Raw genomic sequence first — 23,664 nt, forward strand, 5'->3', positions numbered from 1 at the left:
TCACGCATTGTCCTTATATAGGCCTCCGGCAGAAGGTGTGACCCAGATTAAAGGTGTGCCTGGCCTAAGCTTTTCTTGGAACTTGCTGTCAGGCTGGCCTTGAACTCAAGAGGTATGTTTCCTTCTCCAGGGATTAAAGGTGTGTTTCGCCTTGCCTAGACCAAAGCTTTTCAGAGCCACTAAGCCTCATGATTTGGAACCAAAAAAAAAAAAAAAAAGAAGCAGCAGCAGCCTGTGTCTTCCAGTCTGGATCACAGGTGTGCCCTCCATTTCTGTTTCTGGACTGTAGTTCATTCCAGTTATAGTCGAGTTGACAACTGGGATAGCCATCACACCCAGCCTGTCTCTAAAAATAAAAATGGGGCTGGGGACAGTTCAGTGATAAGAGTGCTTGTTTAGATGTGCAAGCCCCTGCATTCCATCCGCAGTACAAGACAGAGAAAGGGGGCAGGAGCCACAGACTGGACTCATGATGCTAGCCGTGCGGTTAAGGACAAATGACTTAAATGTCAATGTGCTCTAGTTTCCTCATCTGTTAAAGTGCTCACTTTACACTGGTGTTGGGTGACTGAGTTGACCCTTACTTATAAGTCCCCTGACATACCAACAAGCAGAGTAGTACAAACTAATCAATGTCAATTCTTACCACACTATAAGTCTTTTATAGGAACTGTCTCCTCCCCCCACCCCCGCTTAGAAAACCTCAATGTCATCTCTATTCAAAGACCAAGTGCCTCATAGACGTTACATAATTACCACATTTTTTAAGAAGCAACCTAGTTACTACTACATACAACCCCAACCCTAGGCCAAACTGACCCTATTTCCCCAGATTCCGTTTGGAAAAGTCCCTCCTAACATCTGCAGGAGCCAACCTTGAGACCTGTGGAAAGAGGAATCCAAAACATTTGTTCAACTTAAAGCCACATGGAAATCACAGTGCAGATACATTGAGCACCCTGCAGAAGCTTTTAGGACTAAAGCTAAGTGAGTGCTCTGTGATTTTTTTCAATTCCTTTATTAATTCAAAACCACACAAATCTAAGGGCTGCAGTGATAGAGCTCAGTGGTTAAGAGCAGGGTTGAGTTCCCAACACCCACCTTAGGAAACTCAAAAAACATCTGAAACTCCAGCTCCTGCACCATGTCGCATGGTGAATATAAACTCGTCCAGTCTCACGTACACAAACGAAAGTATTTTTAAAACACACGAATTTTGCAAAGTCTTTCAACAAAATAGTATTTTTAAAAGTAGTCCAATTTTTTTTAACTTTTTATGCCAGGTTGTTTCTTTGCAGAAATACGTGATGGATTTGAATGGGAAGCATTGTTTCTTGGTAATGCCTTCACCTATTTCTTTTTCAATGCTTTTCCTGGACTTAATTGAATGCAAAACTCAGATCCAATCAGAGGCGACTAAGCCTTCAGGCAAGATCCAGGAAACAAAACAGCTCCACAACCACAAAGAAACACCTTAGTCTTGTCTTTACTGCTTCTGGTCAAACATAATCTTAGATGTTAAGATACAACCTGAAAGACCAAACCTGCCAGGTGGGCGTGGTGAAGCACGCCTGTTATCGCACCAATATGAGTGCAGAGGCAAGGACCGTGAATTGGGAGGCCAGCCCTTAGCGAGAGCGAACACCGATTAAAAGGAAAATCGAACTCGAAGTCAGCCTTCAATGTGGACAATCTTTCCATCTGGCACTGCCACCTAGACCTAGGGCACACCTCTGTCGCCCGCAAGAAACAAACAGCTTGAACCCTGAAAAACTCTCTTTTGGGCTTTCCACGTGGCTACCCCTGGGAAGGCTCGTGCACCTGAATCTGGCCCCTGGTACACCTTAGGCGGTGTTTAGGGACTCGGCAGCTCCCGCATTTCGCCGAGGTGTGGTGTGGACAGGAAGGTGGTTGTCAGTGAGCACAGACCGGACACCCGACGCTCCTCGCCTCCGCAGCCTGCTGGGCTCCGGAGGCCTCCGCCTCCCTAGAGTCGCTCGCCCTAGCCCTCCACCCAATTCCCGCGAGTGACTGTCCCCCAGGGCCCACCCGAGGAGGCCTGCTCTCGGGAAAAGCGGTCGAGCCGCAGCTCCCCATCCGCCCACTCGGGAAAAATCCCTTGGCCGCCGCCATGTTCTCCGCGCCGAAGCCCACACCTGACGCCGCGGGCCGCGCACCTGGGACACGCCGGGGGGAACGCGCGACGTCGCGGGGACACTGGGGCGAAACTGCGACTCACGGGGGTCACAACCTGCGAGCAGAACCCGCCGCTAATTCATCCCGAAGCGGGGAGGCGTCGAGCCCGTCGCCTTAGTAATGCGTCCCTCCAGACTCCACACTGATTGGCTACTGGCGCTGTGACGCAAGGCGTCTCCGGCTGCGTGGGAAGCCCTTGAGCGGGGCGCTCCGCCCCTGCTCCGCAACTCCGAGAGACCCCGGGCGTCGTCTAGGCTCCTTTAAAGGAGCCGCGCCCCAGATCAGCCTACTTCACTGCAGATTCCTGCCAAAGCTGGTAGGGTAGAGGAGCAAGAAACCAAAAATCAGAACTCATCGGTGGTCTTCGGGGAACCTAATAGGTGCGTAGAGGATGGCAAATCTAGAGCACTCATTTGCAAGCCTAACGTTTATGCCCGGAATCAAAGAGCAAATTAGCATCCAGCCAATTCTAGAGCCTGAGTTTCTGATGGCGCAAAACTCAAGGCACGGTCAATGCCTGAGGTTGCCTCATGGAAATCAAATCACAGGCAGTCATTTACAACTCTTACTTTCTTGCTCCAAGTAAAGAGCAAATTACGCGGCCAGCTCTAGAATCCTGGTCCTGATGGTGTAAAACTAAACTCACCTTCGTTCAACCCGGGGTTGCATGATGAAAAACATATCAGAGACACTTAATTTACAAGCCTTATTTTCTTGCCCCAAGTGAAAGAGCAAATCCACATTCCGTGGTGCACAGCTGTTGGCTAATTCAACAGTGTTTGCTCAACTCTCAACTTTTCCTCTCCTGCATGGCCCAGTCGGATTGGTTGTTGTTGGTTTTTTGTTTTGTTTTGTTTTTTGGTTTGGTTGTTGTTTGTTTGTTGTTGAGGTTGGGTTTTTCTTGTTTTGTTTTTTGTTTTTTTTCGGACACTTTTCTTGAAAGGTCTTTGTTCCTTTCTACAGGATCTAACCCCTAACCTACCAGACTAAGCCCCTGGACGCTAGAGACCGATTAATATAACCTCTTTGCAGTTCCCCTGCACAATACCTTCTTGCTGATTTAACAAATAAGAGAAATCTTTAAAAATAATAAACGTCCACTCATAGCCTACAGAGCCTTTCAACAGCTCTTCATGTGTGTTTATACATTTAATCTGCTTATTTAACATGAAACAGAGAAATGAATTTTTTAAGTACAGGGTAGCCTTGTGTGATGGCACAAGCCCTTAACCCCAGCAGTCCCCTAACAGAACCGGAGGACTGCCTCAGCAAGACTCTAAATTTTAAAAACGAAATGCCAGGTACCTTCCCGGAGAGAATCAGCATTACATCTCCTTGACTTTTATTCAATGTTTAAGTATTTGAGATGTGCCACAATTTTATTAGAAAACAAAAAATACAACACAGGAGAAACACCAGTACAAAAATGCAGTTATCCCTATGAGGTTGAATGGACCTCATTTTTGTCTCTAAACTCAAGAGTTCTGGAAAATCTTAGGGTTTTTTTTTTGTTTTGTTTTGTTTTGTTTTTTTAAGGCATGTCATTGCTTTGAACTGAGCATGGCGATCCTCCAGAACCTCTCAAGTATGCACTGCTGTGCGTTCTCTGAGAATGTGAGGAGTCTATATGTAGCCTTTTCTCTACTGGAGATTCCTCTTTTGTTCTAACGGATTAAAGGAAAGTAATAAAGGAAGATGGATACTTGGGACTCCAGGATAACCCCATCAATTTAGATCCTTTAACCAACATTTCTCTAAAAACAAAAACAAAAACAATCAGAGCATGTTTCTTTCCTGGGTCTGTGGTTATTTAAGAACAACATCAACAACAACAAAAAGCTGGCTGGTGGTGGCTCATGTCTTTAATCCCAGCACTGGAGAGGCAGAAGCAGACAGATCTGTGAGTTCAAAGCTAGCCTGATCTATAGAGAAAATTCCAGGACAGCCAGGGCTACATGAAGAAACTTCATTTTGAAAAAAGTATATTTTTTATGTATATGTATTTTTGTGTATATGTATATGCATTTATATGACTATGAGGACCCACTGAAGAAACATGGGTTCTCATATTCAGAAGCCTCTCCTTCAGTCCTTGCAGTCTAAGAGTAATAGGCTCAGGTCTTGAAACTGGGCAGCAGATTAGAATTTCCCATTGGGGTGATGTCGGACCCCACTCTTTTACTTACTGCTCACCTGCTGAGACTATATATTGTACAGAACCCCTATTGTCTGCCCACAGACCCCCTGCTATGTTCCATCAGCCATCTTAAGGTCAGGTTGAGATCCCTGGCTGTCACTTCAATCTTGCTACCCATTATGGTAATTAGATTGTCACTGCTTCTCAGAACTGTCTCAGCTCTTCTGGCATCTTGCAGTCCCCAATGCTACTAATGTAACAACAGTCCCATTAGCCCTGTTCTGCTTTTAGAAGACAAACACCTCTGAGCTGTTACTCAATGATGCTGTTACTCTCTGGCAGAGCCCGGAGGCTTGGGGTGATAAGCGATGTCATCCAGGCCCTTGCTGAGGGACAAAGGAAGCCAGAAAAGTTTCTAGTCGGTTGGTCAATCATCTGAAACTTCTCTAAATTTTTTTCATTGCCATTGCCACATGAGATCTCTCTTTTAATGCAGTCATCTGCTTTCCCAAATTTTAAGAATCATCCCAGCAGTATATTGGATTTGGCTCCCAGAGCTCTGACCGTGGGTGGTTCCCTCCTTGATTGTCAAGTCAAGATGAGACTTGCCACACAGACCCAAGCAAGTAGACCCTGTATCTTCCAACAAAGTCAAAGAGGCCTGCTTGAATCTGAGGGTTCAAAGTTCTCAAGAAAACCTCACTCCAAGGTTCTGTTGTTCCCATGTCAGTACCCCAACTTCGGCATTGGAAATATGTCCAAGATGACAATCTTGCCAGCTCTTAAATTTCTGGGGCTACGCCTAGTCTTCAGTTAGGGTGCAAGTGTCGAGCGTCTTTTAAAAATCTGCTGAACAAGTCTTCCAGTTCCAACGTGTCGCTTGCTTAACATTAGCCATCCCTCTGCAAGTCCTCGCAGTATTTTCTTCAAACCTAGCAATCACCAAAGACTGTGCAGCTAAAGCCCTTCTCCCGCATCCTTCCCTTCTTCAGCAAAGTCAGCTGTTGCGCTAGCTCAACTGGGGTACTGTTGATACCCCAGGAAGTAGCCAATGGGATCGGTTGCCTAGCAACGGGACTTGTCCTCATTTCCCATCCTCTCCTCTTGAGAATTCCATCTCTAGTTGGCTTCCTAGGACACCTCCTGCTGGTGGCTTCCTAGAAATGGGGGCTGAGGCATAGATCTGCTTACAAGACTCTTGCTCTCAAGAGAAGAAGGTGGGGTGAAAGAAACAAGACTACTAAGGAGATGAAAGAGAAAAGCAACCATGTAGTCTCAGCTGGAGACAAGCTTCAGCTAGAACCAATGGGAACCCTGAAGCAGGATCACTCCAAATGCTTGCTCAGCCTTGAGGCAAAGGAGTAGATACCCCTGTGTTACATTCTTCTACTGGTCACTTATCAAGAACAGCTATGGCTGGGTCCTCAGGTAGCACTGTGTTCAGTTTTCTGAGGAACCTCAAGACTGATTTCCAGAGTGGTTGTACCAGTCTGCAATCCTACCAGCAGTGGAGGAGTGTTCCTCTTTCTCCACATCCTCGCCAGCATTTGCTGTCACCTGAGTTTTTGCTCTTAGCCATTCTGAATGGTGTGAGGTGGAATCTCAGAATTGTTTTGATTTGCATTTCCCTGATGACTAAGGATGTTGAACATTTCTTTAGGTACTTCTCAGCCATTAGATATCAATATTCCTCAATTGAGAATTCTTTGTTTAGATCTGTACCCCATTTTTAATAGGGTTATTGGATTCTCTGAAGTCTAACTTCTTGAGTTCTTTGTATATATTGGATATTAGCCCTCTGTTGGATGCAGGATTGGTAAAGATCTTTTCCAAATCTGCTGGTTGCCATTTTGTCCTAATGACAGTGTCCTTTGCCTTACAGAAGCTTTGAAATTTTTGAAGTCCCATTTGTTGATTGTTGATCTTAGAGCATAAGCCATTGGTGTTCTGTTCAGGAAAATTTCCCCTGTGCCCATGTGTTCGAGGCTCTTCCCCACTTTCTCTTCTATTAGTTTGAGTGTATCTGGTTTGATGTGGAGGTCCTTGATCCACTTGGATTTAAGCTTTGTACAGGGCGATAAGAATGGATCGATTTGGATTCTTCTACATGCTGACTGCCAGTGGAACCAGCACCATTTGTTGAAAATGCTATCTTTTTTCCACTGGATGGTTCTAGCTCCTTTGTCAAAGATCAAGTGACCATAGGTGTGTGGGTTCATTTCTGGGTCTCCAATTCTATTCCATCAATCTACCAATACCATACATTTTTATCATTATTGCTCTGTAATACAGCTTGAGGTCAGGGATGTGATTCCCCCAGAAATTCTTTTATTTATTGTTGAGAATAGTTTTCACTATCCTGAGTTATTTTATATTCCAAATGAATACCCAAAAGATGCTCTAACATATAAGAAGGACACATGCTCCACTATGTTCATAGCAGCCTTATTTATAATAGCCAGAAGCTGGAAAGAACCCAGATGCCCTTCAACAGAGGAATGGATACAGAAAATGTAGTATATTTACACAATGGAGTACTACTCAGCTATTTAAAACAATGACTTCATGAAATTCTTAGGCAAATGGTTAGAACTAGAGAATATCATCCCAAGTAAGGTAACCCAGTCACAAAAAAACACACATGGTATAAACTCACTGAAAAGTGGATATTAGCCCCAAAGGCTGGATGCCAGGGAGGGAGGGAGTGGGTGGGTAGGGAAGAACCCTCATAGAAGCAGGGGAAGGGAGAAAAGGATGGGGATTTCTGGAGGGAAAACTGGGAAAGGGAATAACATTTGAAATGTAAGTAAGAAAATATCCAATAAAAGGAAAGGGGAAAAAAAGAATGGGTAACTTGAAGATGTGGTACAGAACCAGCATAGCAAGGCAGCCCACACTCTTCTGAAGGATATCTTCTGGAGAAGAGGGGCAACTGGGATTCATTAGCGACCAGAGCTCAGAGCATCAGGAAGAGGATGACTGAAAGAACCCTGACAACATCCACTGCCCTAGGAACCCTAAGTCAGTGTTCTTGGAGTCTGAATATGACCGTGCAAACCTGGCAGTCTCTGGGAAGGCACAAGAGAATCTCTTGCAACAGTTGCTTCTGGGTAGAGGAATGGTTACCAGCAAACTGGCGTGTCCGTATTCCCTGTTCTATAATTAGAGTTTTATCTGGGTATACATCTTGTCTTTTTAATTTTAAGGTAGAAAATAAAAATGTACCCCTAAGTTTATAGGATAGTATTAATCTACTCTACTACCCAGAAGGGTAATTTCTCTGCAGTTTCTAAATCTTTCTTGATTTCCTACAATGCAATATTACAGCTGATAAACAGCTCAATCTCGTGAGTCTTTGATTTAATAGGTACATTTAATAGGACACTCTCTCAGGGAAACAGGATCACAAATAGGAAACCCCACGTTCTAGTTCTTACTGTGTTTCATTACTATTAAATACCTATATCACCATGTAATTGCTGCCGATGCTTCTCCTCCTCCTCTTCCTCCTCCTCCTCTTCCTCTTCCTCCTCCTCCTCTTCCTCCTTTATCTTCTTCCAAATGTGATAGTAATAAGGTAGGATATGTGCCCAGTAATAGACTTCAGAGAAGAGTCAAGTGAGCTGGTGCCGGTAGAAGGGACACACAGAGCTAGCAAAGGCCACGGACATTTAACTGAAGGCCTAAAACAACCCCTCCTGCAGCCCACAGCATCCCTGGTTCAAACAGCATTTGGAGTAGGATGTTTTAATTTCCTGAGAGGCAAGTGTTGTCTTTGACAGTTCAGGACTTTGGATGCTACAGTGAGTGAAAGAAGTATAGGTCGGTCTCTCTCTCTCTCTCTCTCTCTCTCTCTCTCTCTCTCTCTCTCTCTCTCTCTTTCTCACCTTAGGATAAAATTCTGGTGATTCCCTTTCCTGTGCTCCACTGGCCTCCATTTCCTGCTCTGTGCTAATCCACTCAGTGGGCATCTCTGGACAGGTTTTAGCACGGGAGGCACACAGGAACTTCCTAAGTGCATCTTCCTGGAGAGTGTGTGTGGGGGCGGGGGGTTGTGTGTGTCAGAGAGTGGTTTAGCAAGTGCCTAAGGCCATAGGTCCATACCTAAGGCTTTTCTCTCCAGGGTTATACAAGCCACTCCTTCTGCTTGTCCCTTAAGCCGAGGTCCAAATGCAGGACTCCTTAACCCTTTATATTTAGTCTCAAGGTGCTTAAACAGCCTTCATTATTTCCTTCCATGTGGATCAATTCCTTCCTTACTCCTCCTCTTCCTCTTTTCCTCTCTGCTCTCCCTCCCACCCTCTCTCTTTTTTCCCTAGGAGTCCAGCAGTGTTCCTAACTCCCTTCTATTCTATTTATTTATCCCTTCTTGGGCTATTGGTTTCTTGACAGAGCTCCAACTGATACATTGATAAATCTCCATTCACTTGGGCAAAATGGGGAAGAGGCCAATTCATTGCACATAGACAAAACCATTTCTCTTACTCCTTAGCGCAGGCCCTTGACGTCTGAAAGGAAATCCTCAGTGATAAGTAGCCAATCCAGCCCACAGTGGCTTAAACTCCAAGGCCATTTATTCAAGTATTGTATTCAAGTACAGAATAGGCCAACCAGAACTGGTTGTATAATTCAAGGATGCCACCGGAGTCCAGATTCCTTCACCCTGCTTTGCTTCCCACAGTTAACACAAGAAACAGGAAACAAGGAAGAGGTAGGTGTTCTCTGTGGGAGTCTTTTGTTTAGTTTCTGGCTGGGTTTTGTATTCTTGAGACAGTTTCTTGCTAAACAAAGCTGACCTTGAATTTGAACTCCCTGTTCCTCCACTCTCCTAAGCAGAGATCACTGCTGGAATCACCACTTGCCTCATGGTTTGTAGTTTTCCATGGGGCAGCGGCAGCGGTCTAAACAGAAACTCCACAACACATGTACCCTTTTTGCCCAGTGATCTAAAACCCTGGCCTTTATCTGTAAGGAGGTGGTAAGCAAGTGTCTAACCAGCTAAACTCTAGTGGAAAGTGGCTAAGGGAGAGAGTTTGGGGATAACAACCACATGGACTTCCTATGCCACAAGTGAACTAACCCTCTCAGACCAATTGAACCTCCCTGAGAAATTCTCTACTGGAATAATTTATCGGAGAGGGGACACTCATACTGCCACAGTTTGCATGTGGCATGTGGAGGTTAAAAGACAGTGTATAAGAGTCAGTTCTCCCTTTCTACTATGAGTGGGTCCTGGAGATCAAGTTCAGGTAGTCAGGCTTGGCAGCAAGCATCTTTACCTGAGCTGATGTCCTCTTTCTGAGACATTCTTACCCTATCTGCCAGTAGAATTACCTAGTATCTTCCCCACACTATTCCTCCTAACAGTAATAACCTTTAAGACCCTGTCTTAGTTAGGGTTTTACTTCTGTGAACAGACACCATGACCAAAGCAACTCTTATCAGAACAACATTTAATCAGTTTGGCTTACAGGTTCAGAGATCCCGTCCATCATCATCAAGGTGGGAACATGACAGCATCCAGTCAGGCATGGTGCAGGAGGAGCTGAGAGTTCCACATCATCATCTGAAGGCTGCTAGAAGAAGACGGGCTTTTAGGCAGCTAGGATGAGGGTCTTAAAGCCCACACCTGGGGTTGGAGAGATGGTTCAGTGGTTAGGAGCACTGACTGCTCTTTCAGAGGTCCTGAGTTCAATTCCCAGCAACCACATGGTGGCTCACAACCATCCATAATGGGATTTGGCACCCTCTTCTGGTGTGTCTGAAGACAGATACAATGTACTCATAAATAAATAAGTCTTAAAAAATAAAAACTCCCACCCACAGTGATACACTTTCTCCAACAAGGCTACAACTCCTAATAGTGCCACTCTCTGGGTCAAGCATATCACAAACCCTGTGGCAGTCTCTTCAGTCTTTATTTGTGAGCCCACTGAATGACCTCTGTTGGCCACCCGACGTGTCTAGGATGGTCAACCACAAATGCATGTTAACTATATATTTTACTTTTGTTTTCTAGATGTATCTGGAGTCTCAAGATTGGGAAGGGGCTGCTTTTTCCTGTTTAGCTAATTCCCAGAGACTGCAACCAACCTTCCTAGCCAGGAGCCTTTCCTAAGCAAACCAACCAATGTGGAGCACCCCATTCCTTAAGTCTTCACTCCAAGCCAATATCCCTCTGCAAGAGCCACTGCAAGGCTAGGTATCTGTATAAACTGGCAACTTGGCAGCTCCAAAGTATGGTTGAGGAGACAGTTTTTATTTTAGATATTGGGGAGAGAGCAGCCAGGGGCATCTGGAAGAGTCCAGAGTAGACAGAGCAAGTTGCAGACTGTACATGATAAGCAGACTTGACCTGACCATGAGAGAAGAGAGACAGAGGAAGAGCAAGAGATGAAGACACAGAGAGGGCGAAAGAAAGAGCAGGGCCACAATAGCAAGGTTTAAAGAGCAATAAGAAGTTGGGGAGACGGAAACCCACAAGCTGGCAAAGTTTGCAGTAGGGCAGGAGGTGAGAAGAGCCAGGACGGACTCTGAAATGTGTAACCAGTTCTCGTGACGGTGAGGGAGCCTGGAGTTAGCATGCCTGAGCTCTGGTGTGCTAATGGGCAGCACAGATAGCCATCAGTCCCTTCAGCCAGTGAGAAGCAAATAGCTCCTTCGGTACAAGGAAACTGGCTCCGTAAGTTAGCAGTGCAGGCTTTTATCTAACCACCAGGATTTGGACCTGACACTATCTTATAACAAGACAACCTTGTACTTCAGAATCAGCTGAAGTCATTGAATTCAACCCGCTCCTAAGCCTGCTTGTCCTGCCTCACCCATCCCTGCCTCTGGAAACCACAGTGTTTTTGGCCCCATTCTCCGGCTACTTCTGCCTCTTAATTTACCCTGTTGCTTCCGAACGAAGCTCTAGATGGGTTGCCAAGTACAGGGAACCATGAATATGAACTGCTTTTCCATGGGAGTCACCTCCTCATCTGTTGGCATCATCATAACTGAGGAGACTATGGCTTCTGTGTAAATTATTAGATTTATACATTTTATCTTATGTGTATGAATGTCTTGTCTATATGTATGCATGTGTACCATGTAAATACATGGTGCTTGTAAATGCCTATATATATATATATATATATATATATATATATATATATATATATATATTTGGCATTTTGTTTAGACTTCGCCCCACAGTTACCTGGCAACAGCTAGGCATGTCTGACTCTCTATAAAAGGGGATGCTACTTACCCCTCCTCTCTCTCTTGCTTTTTGGCTCTTTTTTTTTTCTTTTCTTTTTATTGCATTTTTAAAATTTATTTACAATTCAAATGTTATCCCCTTTCCTGCTTTCCCATCCATAAACCCCCTATCCCCACCCCCCACTCCCTACTTCTATGAGGGTGCTCCCCCACCCATCCACCCACCCCTTCCCACCTCCCTGCCCTAACATTCCCCTATACTGGGGGTCCAGCCTTGGCAGGATCAAAGGCTTCTCCTCCCAACTGGTGCTCAACAAGGCCATCACCATCCTCTGCTACATATGCAGCTGGAGCCGTGGGTCTGTCCATGTGTACTCCTTGGATCTGTCCTCTTGCTCATGCTCCCCCTCTCTCCACATGCTCATGGCCCGTCTCTACTCATCTACTCTCTCTGTCTTTCTCTGTCTCTACTTCCTCAACTCCCTTCCCCATGCTCTGAATCAGGCTGCCTCAGCATGGGCCCTCTGAGGCACCCCTTTCCCCCATACCTGACTGTACAGCCACCAAACACAGTCCTTCTCTCATTATATTTTTATAAAACACAACATATATTTCTCTGTATGGCCCTGGCTGTCCTGGAACTAGCTCTGTAGACTAGGCTGTCCTTGAACTCAGAGGTCTGCCTGCCTGTGTCTCCAGAACGCTGGGACTATAGGTATGTGCCACCACCTCCCAGTAGCCATGATCTGTATTTTAAAGCAAATCCAAGTGGGTTTCTCTACATTTGTTCTTCTCCCTAGAGACCAGCTCTGTGGGATTACTATTTCTTTCCTACAGGAGCTCTCTTTCTACATCCTCCCACAAAATAAACTGAGCCACCACTTATCATCTTCCTGTCACGCTTGCTACCAGAGACATGTGTTCCTGTGCTAGGATTGGCCAGAAGTATAGCTTAGCAGATGTCAAGGCCCATACCTATTGATTACAGCTCTCGGGAGCCTGGGGCAAGAGGATGATGACACAAGACTAGGCTACACATGAGTTCAAGGCCAGCTTATACTATATAGTGAGGCCATATGCTGCTTGGTTTTGTCATCCAGAGTCAGTTGGGAGGAGGGAACCTCGGTTCCAGAAATGCCTCCATCAGATTGGCCTGTGGGTACATCTGTGTAACGTTTTCTTGATTGGTAGTTGGTGTGGTTGGTGTACTGTAGATGGCCCCATCCCTGATAGGTGATCCTGAGAGGTAAAAGAAAGCTGAAAGTGAGACAGGAGCAAGCTAGTAAGCAGTACTCCTCTGTGGCTGAAGCTTCTGTTCCTGCCTCCAAGTTCCCGCCTTGAGCTGCTGCTCTGTCTTCCCTCCATGATAGACTCTAACTTTATGATGAAATAAGTTCCTCCTTCTTCAAGGTGCTTTTAGCCGGGATGTTTTCTATCACAGTACTAGGAAAGCAAACTAATACAGACCCTATATAAACATGATAGGCTACACGCTTTCAGTATATGGAAACATTAAAGGAAAAAAGATCTGCTACAAATATATTTTGTTATTTAATGTTACTATACTTCCAGAAATATTATAGGACCTTTTACAGCTAACTACTAGGGTTAGTGTATTAGTTTCCTGTTGATGATGTAACAAATCTGACAGAACCTGAGTGGCTTAAAACAAGAGAAATGTAGCATCTTGCAGCTCAGCCTCCAAATCTAAGGGACCGGGTGTGTTGATTTACTTTGTATCAGTGAGATAGAACACCTGACAGAAATGAGGTGAAGGGGACAGTTTTCACTTAGCCTCACAGTTTCAGTCCACTCTAGCAGGGAAGGCATGGCGGAGCTCATGCTGGTAGACCAGAGAACACAGATTGACAGAAAATAAAGGCTAGGCTGTAACTATCCAAACTCAGTGACTTCTTTTCAGCCAAACCCTACCTCCCAAAGCTTTTATAGTTGTCCAGAATAGTTACTGGATGAGGAATAAGGAATCAAAACATGAACCTACCGGGGATAACTCAGATTCAAACTCTGACATGGAAGTAATGCCAAAGGCTTGGGAGCACTGCTGCCTTCTGGGGGCATTGAGATTGGGAGCACTGCTGCCTTCTGGGGGCATTGAGATTGGGAGCACTGCTGCCTTCTGGGGGCATTGAGATTGGGAGCACTGCTGCCTTCTGAGAGCATTGAGATTGGGAGCACTGCTGCCTTCTGGGGGCATTGAGATTGGGAGCACTGCTGCCTTCTGAGAGCATTGAGATTGGGAGCACTACTGCCTTCTGGGGGCATTGAGATTGGGAGCACTGCTGCCTTCTGGGGGCATTGAGATTGGGAGCACAGCTGCCTTCTGGGGGCATTGAGATTGGGAGCACAGCTGCCTTCTGGGGGCATTGAGATTGGGAGCACTGCTGCCTTCTGGGGGCATTGAGATTGGGAGCACTGCTGCCTTCTGGGGGCATTGAGATTGGGAGCACTACTGCCTTCTGGGGGAATTGAGATTGGGAGCACTGCTGCCTTCTGGGGGCATTGAGATTGGGAGCACAGCTGCCTTCTGGGGGCATTGAGATTGGGAGCACTGCTGCCTTCTGGGGGCATTGAGATTGGGAGCACTACTGCCTTCTGGGGGCATTGAGATTGGGAGCACTACTGCCTTCTGGGGGCATTGAGATTGGGAGCACTGCTGCCTTCTGGGGGCATTGAGATTGGGAGCACTGCTGCCTTCTGGGGGCATTGAGATTGGGAGCACTGCTGCCTTCTGGGGGAATTGAGATTGGGAGCACTGCTGCCTTCTGGGGGCATTGAGATTGGGAGCACTACTGCCTTCTGGGGGAATTGAGATTGGGAGCACTGCTGCCTTCTGGGGGCATTGAGATTGGGAGCACTGCTGCCTTCTGGGGGCATTGAGATTGGGAGCACTGCTGCCTTCTGGGGGCATTGAGATTGGGAGCACTGCTGCCTTCTGAGAGCATTGAGATTGGGAGCACTACTGCCTTCTGGGGACATTGAGATTGGGAGCACAGCTGTCATCTGGAGGCGTTAAGATTGGGAGCACTGCTGCCTTCTGAGAGCATTGAGATTGGGAGCACTGCTGCCTTCTGGGGGCATTGAGATTGGGAGCACTGCTGCCTTCTGAGAGCATTGAGATTGGGAGCACTACTGCCTTCTGAGAGCATTGAGATTGGGAGCACTGCTGCCTTCTGGGGGCATTGAGATTGGGAGCACTGCTGCCTTCTGAGAGCATTGAGATTGGGAGCACTACTGCCTTCTGGGGACATTGAGATTGGGAGCACTGCTGCCTTCTGAGAGCATTGAGATTGGGAGCACTACTGCCTTCTGGGGGAATTGAGATTGGGAGCACAGCTGTCATCTGGAGACGTTGAGATTGGGAGCACTGCTGCTTTCTGGGGGCATTGAGAAAGAAGATTTCATTTCTTGCCTCTTGTCAGTTTCTGGCGGTGAGCACTACTGTTTATTTTATGGCCCTCCTCTCTATCCTTCAAGTACACCACTCCAATCCCTGCTTCCAAATCACAGCCCCTTCTGCTCTGCCATAGTAAAACCTCCCTTTGTCCTACTCTAATAAGGACACCATGATTACATTAAGGCCCATTGGATAAGCCAGGATAATCCCTTCATCTCAAAATCCTTCATTTAATTGCAATTTCAAAGTTTCTTTTGCCGTGTAAGGAGGCAGTCATAGGTTACAGCGTTAGTGCCTGGATGGTTTGAGGGCCAATCCAGGTGCCTGGTAGGCTGCCTGCCCTCCAAGACAGGCAATTCCATGACCTTGTCATTTCCAGCTTCTGGGATCCACCTGCACTTCTTGCATTGCGACCGCTTTCCCTACCCTCAAAGCTTCTTAGCATCATCAAATCTCTCAAGAGAACTCCGGTCCCCCACTTTGATTATCACAGTTTTATCTAAGTCTGGTCACCCTCTGCTTGCTTCCATCTAGGAAATCCCTCATGTAAAATGTCACTTTTGCCACATAAAGCAACATTTTTACAGCTCTGGGAAATGATGCCGTAGGCATTTTGGGAGGTGGCGGGGAGGGACTGCACTATCTCTGCTGATTGAATGAGCTTCGTGGGTTTCAAATTCTGACGTATGTCGAAACCTATACTGCACGCTCTAAACATGTGCAAAGTGCTGCGTGTCTTTTATAGCTCATTAATCTGATTTTTAAAACTTTATAAGGAAAGAAGCCCGAGAGCTAGACACTTGGGAGCAGTGTGACCAGGATGCACGCTCACTCCTGTATTTGACGCTCAACACATGGTCATTCCCTTCCTTTTCTCTCTGAGACTACTGGTCAGCCAGACTTTCTGAGACTCACACTCAGGAGGCAGAATCAGGGAGATCTCTGAGTTCGAGGCCAGCCTGATCTACAGAGCTAGTTTCAGGACAGCGAGTGGCTATTTTGTTTGGGGGTGGGGGAGGGGGAAAGGGGAGCCACTGAGTGGAGCTATCAAATAGGCTTCTCCCTGAGAAATTACTGACAGTGTACCAAATCAGAAACTGTTGCTAAAGTTTCCTTCCAATGCAAGAGAACGTCATTTATGTGTGTTCAACATTTGTCACGTATGTGTTCATGTGTTTCGAAGGCTGTATGTTCTATTCCCAGATTTGATTGGAAATGTCTTGAAAAAGGTTCTTCATGTGGAGTCGACACTGGAGTTTTCCATTGGATACTATTCTAGTTTCCTTTCTGTTGGTGTGATTAAATACAAAACAAAACAAACACCCTAACCGGAAGCAACTGGGGAAGGTAAGGGTTCATGTCTATTTACACTTCCAGGTTACAAGAGTACATGGAGGAAGTGGAGGCAGGAAGGCAAGCGGGCGTTAAACAATGAGGAACACTGCTCACTGGCGCCCTCTGGCGCCTGCTCAGCTAGCTTTCTTCTATAGCCCTGCCCACCTGCCCAGGGACAGTGCCACCCACAGGAAGCTGTACCCTCCTGCACCAATCAAAACAATCTTTCACTGACGTGGCCACAGAGCTACCCAATTGAGGGAGTTCTTCATTTGGCTGCAGGTTGCATCAAATTGTGAGTAAACGTTAACCAGCACAAACACTAGATACTGTGGCTGCTTCATCTTTGCTGGGGTTGCCTTGGGTTTCTGATCAGATGGGATAGCTGTAGGATTCATCTTGGAATTCCTTGTTATTTGTGTGTTTTTGAGATCAGGTCTGCCTCACTATGTAGCTCATGCTGGCCTTGAACTTGCAATCTTCTGCCTGCTGCAGACTCCCAAGTTTGACAGGTGTGACCTACTCCACTTAGCCATTTGCGATCCTTTTGGTCTCTCCCACCTGAGGAATCATACGCAGCTTGTTTTCCTCACGTCAATATAGTTAAGAATTTAAAGAGATGATCAGCAAGGAAAAAGAAGAAAATGGCAGATGTGCCAATACTTAATTCACGATCAAAAAAACAATAGCCCATAGATCTGGAGGCAAACTGTGGATCTAAAGGCAGACTGTGGATTTATTCACGGTTTCAGAAATGGTAACTATAACACACCGAGCCGGGTACCGTTGAGTTCCGCAGCCTTTCCCAACTCTGCAAGTGAGGGGATTGGTTTTACCCTCTTGTGAAATGAGAATAGTATATAGTTCCAACCTCATGGAGCTGCTCTGAGTCTACCTAGGAGATGAGAGGTGCTTACTAGTCCACCTAATTGGGCTTATAAATTTGTTCCAGTTATGTCTCAGGGGAAAGGAAAATTCAAATATCAATCAACCTGGAAAGAAAAGTGTTTCTACCCTGGGATGCGTGAGAAACATTACCTTCACAAGCACCAGGAGAGTAAGGTAGCTGTGGCCTGCAGCCATACTAGGGCACTGAATCGTGCCCTGTTTTGCATTGCTGTCTAATCGTTTCGAGTCATTTCCCCTCTCTAAGATTCCGTTTCCTAGCCAGTTACAGCATGTACTTGGGCAGGATTCTTGAAACCTACTCTAAGTTCCTGGTTCTCGTTTCTACTCACATATTTCTATTTGCATAATGGAAACTCAGACTATACCGACTATACCAAGGAGTGAGCATGGCTCTTAAACAGACCACATTGCTCTATCCTGAATCTACACAGGGATCTGAGAGCCCCTAGCTGCTGTCCAGAACACTGGGTATCTTGAACAATGACCAAGTCATCACCCTGGACAGTCAACAAGCCACACACCGTTCAGAGACAATCTGATGGAAAAAAGAGGAACCTCTCAACTCAGAGAGTGTAAGACCAGAAGAGCCCTTGCTAGAAGCAGTTGATTCTCAACCATTGCAACTGGGGCTGTTTGCCTCATAGAGGAACTGAGGTGGCGACTACGTTTGTGTTCACAGGAGCCATGGTTTCCAGCTTTCACTACATGTTAGAATCACTTGCAGAGCTTTTAAAATAGCATGGCGTTGGTCAGGGATGGGATCTGGCTATGGTACCTTTTAAAACCTCCCCAGGCAATTCTAAGTGCCTTCCAAATGGAGACTCATTGACCTAGGCCGGAGACTGGGCTGTAATTACTGGGGTCCACACCTGATTTCCTGAACACACCTGCTTGTGATAAGCTTCTAAGTTCAACCGAGGTTGGCTGAATCAGCGGGAGAGCGAAGAAATGAATATGAGACAATGTAAGGGGAAGAGTTTGAGATTGAAGGTCAGGATAGCTTACCCCCAGCCCTGGCTCGATTACTATACTAAATAGTAACAATTACTTCCCCTAAGCTTCAATTTATTCTCTTGTGAAGAGGAGATAATAGTACTTGCCTTATCCTCCTCTCGAAATCACAGTGAACGCGGCGTCCGGTAAAGAGCTTTGCATATTCGTGCATTATATAACCTTGTGAAATTGTTTAAAATAAAGTCTAACAGTCATTCTAGCTAACGGGTTCTTAACCAAGACAGAAATATGATGCAGGAGCTGGTTTGTGCAGGCTGATGTTGGGCTCTGTGAAGGAAACGGAGTCCCCATTGCATCTTGGCGGCGTCAGCTGAGGCGGCAGCGGTGGTGGCAGCATTGCTCTCAGTCCCTCTACACAGCATAACTACGCCTACCACCCTGCACCCCCAGATTTCTGTGGACTCTGTGCTTCTGTCCTCTCAACGTTCATGTGATGAAATCTAATCCCCAACACGACGGATTTAAAGGTGGGCTTTGCGGGGAGTAACCAGGCAATGAGCGTGCAAACCTTGTGAAGCGGATTAGTGTACTTACCGAAGTCACTCTGAAGAGCTTCCACCCCAGATTCCTTCATGGGCAGTCACAGGAGGAGCCCCCGGCCCATTCAGCCCATCAACAGATAGACGGATAATGTGATAGATATACAAGGAAGCTTTATTCAGCCCCAGAGAAGGATGAGATTATGTCATTTGCAGGAAGATGACTGGAACTAGAGATTGGTGTGTTAAGTGAAGTAAGCCAGACTGAGAGATGAGTATTGCATGTTTCCTCTCGGATGCAGAATCTAGGTTTATATATAAATAAGTACACACAAGTACCACACACACACACACACACACACACACACACACACACACACACACACCATGAATGTGGAAGGGAAAATGAGGTGAGAGGAAAGAAAACAAAATACTGCATATTTTCCAACTGAAATAGAATCTCTCTCTCTCTCTCTCTCTCTCTCTCTCTCTCTGTGTGTGTGTGTGTGTGTGTGTGTGTGTGTGTGTGTGTGTGTGTAAAGCAAGGTACAATAACATCTGGTTGAAGACGTCATAATGAAACCCATTATTTTGTCAAACTGATTTAAAAACTGGGGGCCACTAAAGATGTACCTCACTCAGAAGAGTGCTTTCCCATCACACAGGAGACCTCATTACACTTCATCCTTAGTGAGTCCGAGGCCAGCCTGGGAGAGGGGAGACAAGACACACAAAGTAAAAGCTATAGTCTATTAACCAGGAAGGGCACCCTGCTAGAGACCATGTTCACCACCAGTAATGTGGCCTTAGGCGTCCCAGCCAGCAGCACCTGGAGCAGTAGACCGGGGTAGGTGAGGAGACATCTGAGCCACACCATCCTTTGTATATAGAACAGCTCAGATGGACTAGGAGACAGATCCTAAGCCATGCTGACTAAGCAGCGTCCTCAGCCAGCAAGGCTTGAGTAACAGCTGCTTCCAGGGGTTCCCCCCACCCCATCTGTCCCATCTGCCTGCTGCTCAACACAATGTTGATGGCCACAGGTGTTCAGTGGGCACATGCACACGAATGTCAATGGATGTGGGGCTCCAGTTTCCAGGCACAGTTTTAACATCTATCTGTCAGGTTTTAGCAGCTCTCAGCATCACCTCCTTGGTGAGTTTCTTATAAGGCTCATGGATCTGCTAGCTCTTTAGGCTGGAAGTCCCCTGCTGCCACCTATGAATGCTTCCACTCCCTGTCCCTAGTCCTCTACTAACGAGGCCTGCGCTTGGCCCATCATAAAGGGGTTTGTGGAATTCAGACAAAACATATGGTGTTTGCCCAGAATCTTGCAGTTTTTATTTATGTTTTAAATAACTTGTTTTTCTTATTGTTACAAAACAGCACATGTCTGTTTGGAAAAAACTAGGCAAGCAGAAATTAAGCACAAATCTTTCATAAATCCCTCAGTCTCAGAAAATCGCTGTTTAATGTTTCTGGCTTTGTGCACACACACACACACGCATAGACATGTATTTAGAGAAATGGGGTCATTGCCGTGTATTTAGTGATTTGTAACCTGCCTTTTCTTTTAACCATGTCTCATTGCCTTAAATGGTCCTCTTGCACTATTATTTATCCCCACTCCCACGTGTCCACTCTTGCTGCCATCAATCCCCCACAGCTATTTACAAACCAAGCACTATAAATTAGAACAAACTAAACGGATTGACAGTGTGGAGGGCTTTCCTTGCTAACTGGTGCTTTGGATGGCGTTGTCTACTCAGACACAAACCTTGTATCTCATGAAATGTTTGTTTCATGCAGAGCTCCAGAGCCCAGGCTGTAACAGAAATAAAGAGTTTATGGAGGAGCCATACCCTTAAAACTGCTACAGTTTCTAGGAAACTGGAAAATTCCATTGCTACAGCCAATGTCAACAGCACAGGCAAGAGAGGAATGAAGGAACTCAAAAGGAGGAAAGAATTTGATTAACAGAGACTAGGAATAACTAGCAAAAATGCCATGAACAGGACCAGAAAATGCTGGCTCCCCGTGCTGATGTCTAGAAATTAGGAAATGCTTTTGCCTGCGCTGGAGCGAGTTGGTAAGATGGCAGGCATAAAGCTCGTGTTTGTGTCAGGAGCGATGGTAGCGGTTGTGAATACTAGCAGCAATGAATCTAGATAACAGCATCCCAGAAAATCCCTTATCTTGGCTTTGGGCCTGCCTGGATATTGACAGCGCGCTTGGCTGCAAACCACCTGGAGATTCCTGCAGTTGCTAAGCCACAGTAAAAGGGATCTCAACAGTGTTGGAAGGGAAGGGGGCGGGGCTTGTAGAAAGGGGCGTGACGTTCAGACAGAGCTGAGGGGAAAGGTCACATAAGGAGAGGCTCTGTTTCTCTAACTTCTCCTTGCTTGCTCACTACAGTGGTTGCAGGAGCTGGACCCGCCCGCCCATCTCCTGATGCATTTCTTCACTCTCTGTTTCACAAAATGCTACCCAGGGTAATTTCCAATTTTTTTTGTTTCATTACTTCTTTAAAATTTTATTTATTTATTATATATAAATACACTATAGCGGTCCTCAGACACACCAGAAGAGGGCATCAGATCTCATTACAGATGGTTATGAGCCATCTTGTAGTTGCCTGGATTTGAACTCAGGACCTCTGGAAGAGCAATCAGTGCTCTTAACCACTGCGCCATCTCTCCAGCCCGTTTGCTTGTCTTTTGAGATAGGGTCTCATTATGAAGCCCAGACTGGCCTTTAATTCTCAGTGATCCTCCTGCTGCCAGGATTGTGGGTATGTGTCACCATATCCAACTTTAATAATTTTAATTATTCATCCTATTACATAATTTCTGGGCTCAATCCCCAGCATCACTCACACACACACACACACACACACACACACACACACACACACACACACAATTAATACAGGATCAACAACTATGCTTTTAAAAAGTTTTTGAATAGCTTTATGGTTTTCTTTGAGTTTATGATTGCCTCATCTTATGGTTCTGTAGTTTTCCACGAATAAATTTCTGCTTTTTTTTTTTTTTTGGTAAGCTTTGAAAATGTATCTAACTTACTAGCTGCCCCTCCAGTCATCCTTTTGTTCTGCTTATCTTTTCTGACTACTTTTCATTTCTCAGCTTCAAAGTACACATGTCACTGAAAACTCTTCCTGAATCTTTTTTGCTAGTATCCTGATGTAGATCTACTCTTCGTTGGATCTATTTTGTGGTTGTTATTGTTGCTGCTGTGTTTATTATGGTTTGGTTTCCACCTAGGACAAGGGACTGAGGTGCATATTTTATATATCAAAGCAGATCTGGCTTCCAGGTTCTCCCAGCATCCTTCAGCCCCTACTGAGTATCATACCCTGCCCCCAACCCTGGACTTTCCAGCCCAGAGACTGGGCTGCCCTTCTGCTACCAGACGCTCTTCCCTATATAATACAGACGTCTTGTTTCTCTGTCTCTGTCTCTGTCTCTCTGTCTCTGTCTCTGTTTCTCTCTCTCTGTCTCTCTCTCTCTCTCTCTCTCTCTCTCTCTCTCTCTCTCTCTCTCTCTCTCCCCACTCCGTTTCCCACCCCCCTCTCTCTTCTCCTTCCTGTGGTGACTTCCCCGGCCTCCATCCTTGGGGCCAGTGAACTCGCTTGCTCGAGAACAGCTCCCCAATAAACCTTCATTGAATATAAACTAATCTGGCTTGAACTGGCTCATTTTACCAGGACAGAAAGAACTTGTCGATTATGTTGAGGAAAGTTCTCATGTAGCTTAGGCTGGCCTTGAACTCAACTCTGTCACCAAGGATGACCTTGAGCTCCTGATCCTCCTGCTTCACCTCATAAATTCTGGGATTGGAGTCATGCAGCCCACTCCTAGTTTTATTTACTGCTAGAGATCCAACCTACAACTTTTTTCATGGTAATCAAGTATTTTACTAAGCTGTATCCATTTACTTTTAAAGTTGATGGAGTAGACTTCCCAACAAGAGGTTTTTGAGAGGTGAGCTTTCTGAATTTTGCATTTCTGAATATAGCATTGTTTGTCTCACCAAATTTCAAAAGAAATTATCAGCTGTTAAGAAATCCAGTGCCATCCTTTGGGCCCTTAAAAATGACCTTCTCTGCCTATTTAATGGAACCTTTTTATTATTATTATTATTATTATTATTATTATTATTATTATTATTATTATTATTTTGGAGCTGGGGACCGAACCCAGGGCCTTTCGCATGCTAGGCAAGCGCTCTACCACTGAGCTAAATCCCCAACCCTTAATGGAACCTTTTAAATTTGGGTGCTTAGGTCCTTTGATTTGGGGAAATTTTATTGATTTCTTTGGTTAATAATTTTCTTCCCATTAATATGTCTGTTCACTTCTTTCTGGCAAGGCTGATAGATAAGATACAGGGTGCACAGTTCTGTGTGCATATCAGACAACCAAAAAATAACTTTTAAAAAGGTAAAATTTTGCTATCTAGCAAGGCTAGCCTGAAATTTCTATGTAAACAGCCTCCCAGTGCTGAGATTATATGTCTGTGTCACCAAGCAAGTGACTTTTTATTATGACTATGAGCCTTGCAACATTTTTTTACTGTAAACATGTTATTTATCCTAATTTATTTCATTGCCCTAATTTATTTCATTGTCAGAAGTTCAAATTTAAGTAAACATGATGTATCTTGCTAACTGTATCTGAGCAGTCTATGTACTGGAATTCTTTTTTTAAATTTTTTTAAAGATTTATTTATTCTATGAAAGAACATTGTAGCTATCTTAGACACACCAGAAGAGGGCATCAGATCTCATTACAGAGGGTTGTGAGCCACCATGTGGTTGCTGGGATTTGAACTCAGGACCTCTGGAAGAGCAGTCAGTGCTCTTAACTGCTGAGCCATCTCTCCAGCCCTGGAATTCTTATTATTGGGGATTAGACCTGTATGGTTGACGCTGTTGCTGTTGCTTGTATTTCATT

The 23,664-nt window shown here is 45.4% G+C and overlaps 1 protein-coding gene and 1 long non-coding RNA gene across 16 annotated transcripts in view; one reads left to right on the forward strand and one right to left on the reverse strand.

Moving 5' to 3' along the window:
* The window catches only part of Lclat1 (lysocardiolipin acyltransferase 1), a 144,328-nt gene extending 141,966 nt beyond the window's left edge, over nt 1-2,362 (reverse strand). For 2 of the 8 annotated variants that reach the window (XM_039113083.2, XM_039113077.2), the window contains exon 1: nt 2,178-2,318. The gene's annotated coding sequence lies outside the window, so the exon portion shown is untranslated. Of the gene's footprint in view, nt 1-819; nt 884-2,156 lie in introns of all 8 variants that reach the window. The other 6 variants (XM_063262740.1, XM_039113081.2, XM_039113082.2 and 3 more) reach the window with 6 other exon arrangements.
* A 74-nt stretch (nt 2,363-2,436) lies between these two features.
* LOC100912066 (uncharacterized) overlaps nt 2,437-23,664 on the forward strand; it is a 52,733-nt gene continuing 31,505 nt past the window's right edge. For all 8 annotated transcript variants that reach the window (XR_005505723.2, XR_010052500.1, XR_010052501.1 and 5 more), the window contains exon 1: nt 2,437-2,576. This is a non-coding gene — a long non-coding RNA (uncharacterized LOC100912066). The remainder of the gene's footprint in view (nt 2,577-23,664) is intronic.

The sequence above is a fragment of the Rattus norvegicus genome, chromosome 6 (assembly GCF_036323735.1).
Source record: "Rattus norvegicus strain BN/NHsdMcwi chromosome 6, GRCr8, whole genome shotgun sequence".
In the NCBI taxonomy this organism is placed as follows: Eukaryota; Metazoa; Chordata; class Mammalia; order Rodentia; family Muridae; genus Rattus; species Rattus norvegicus.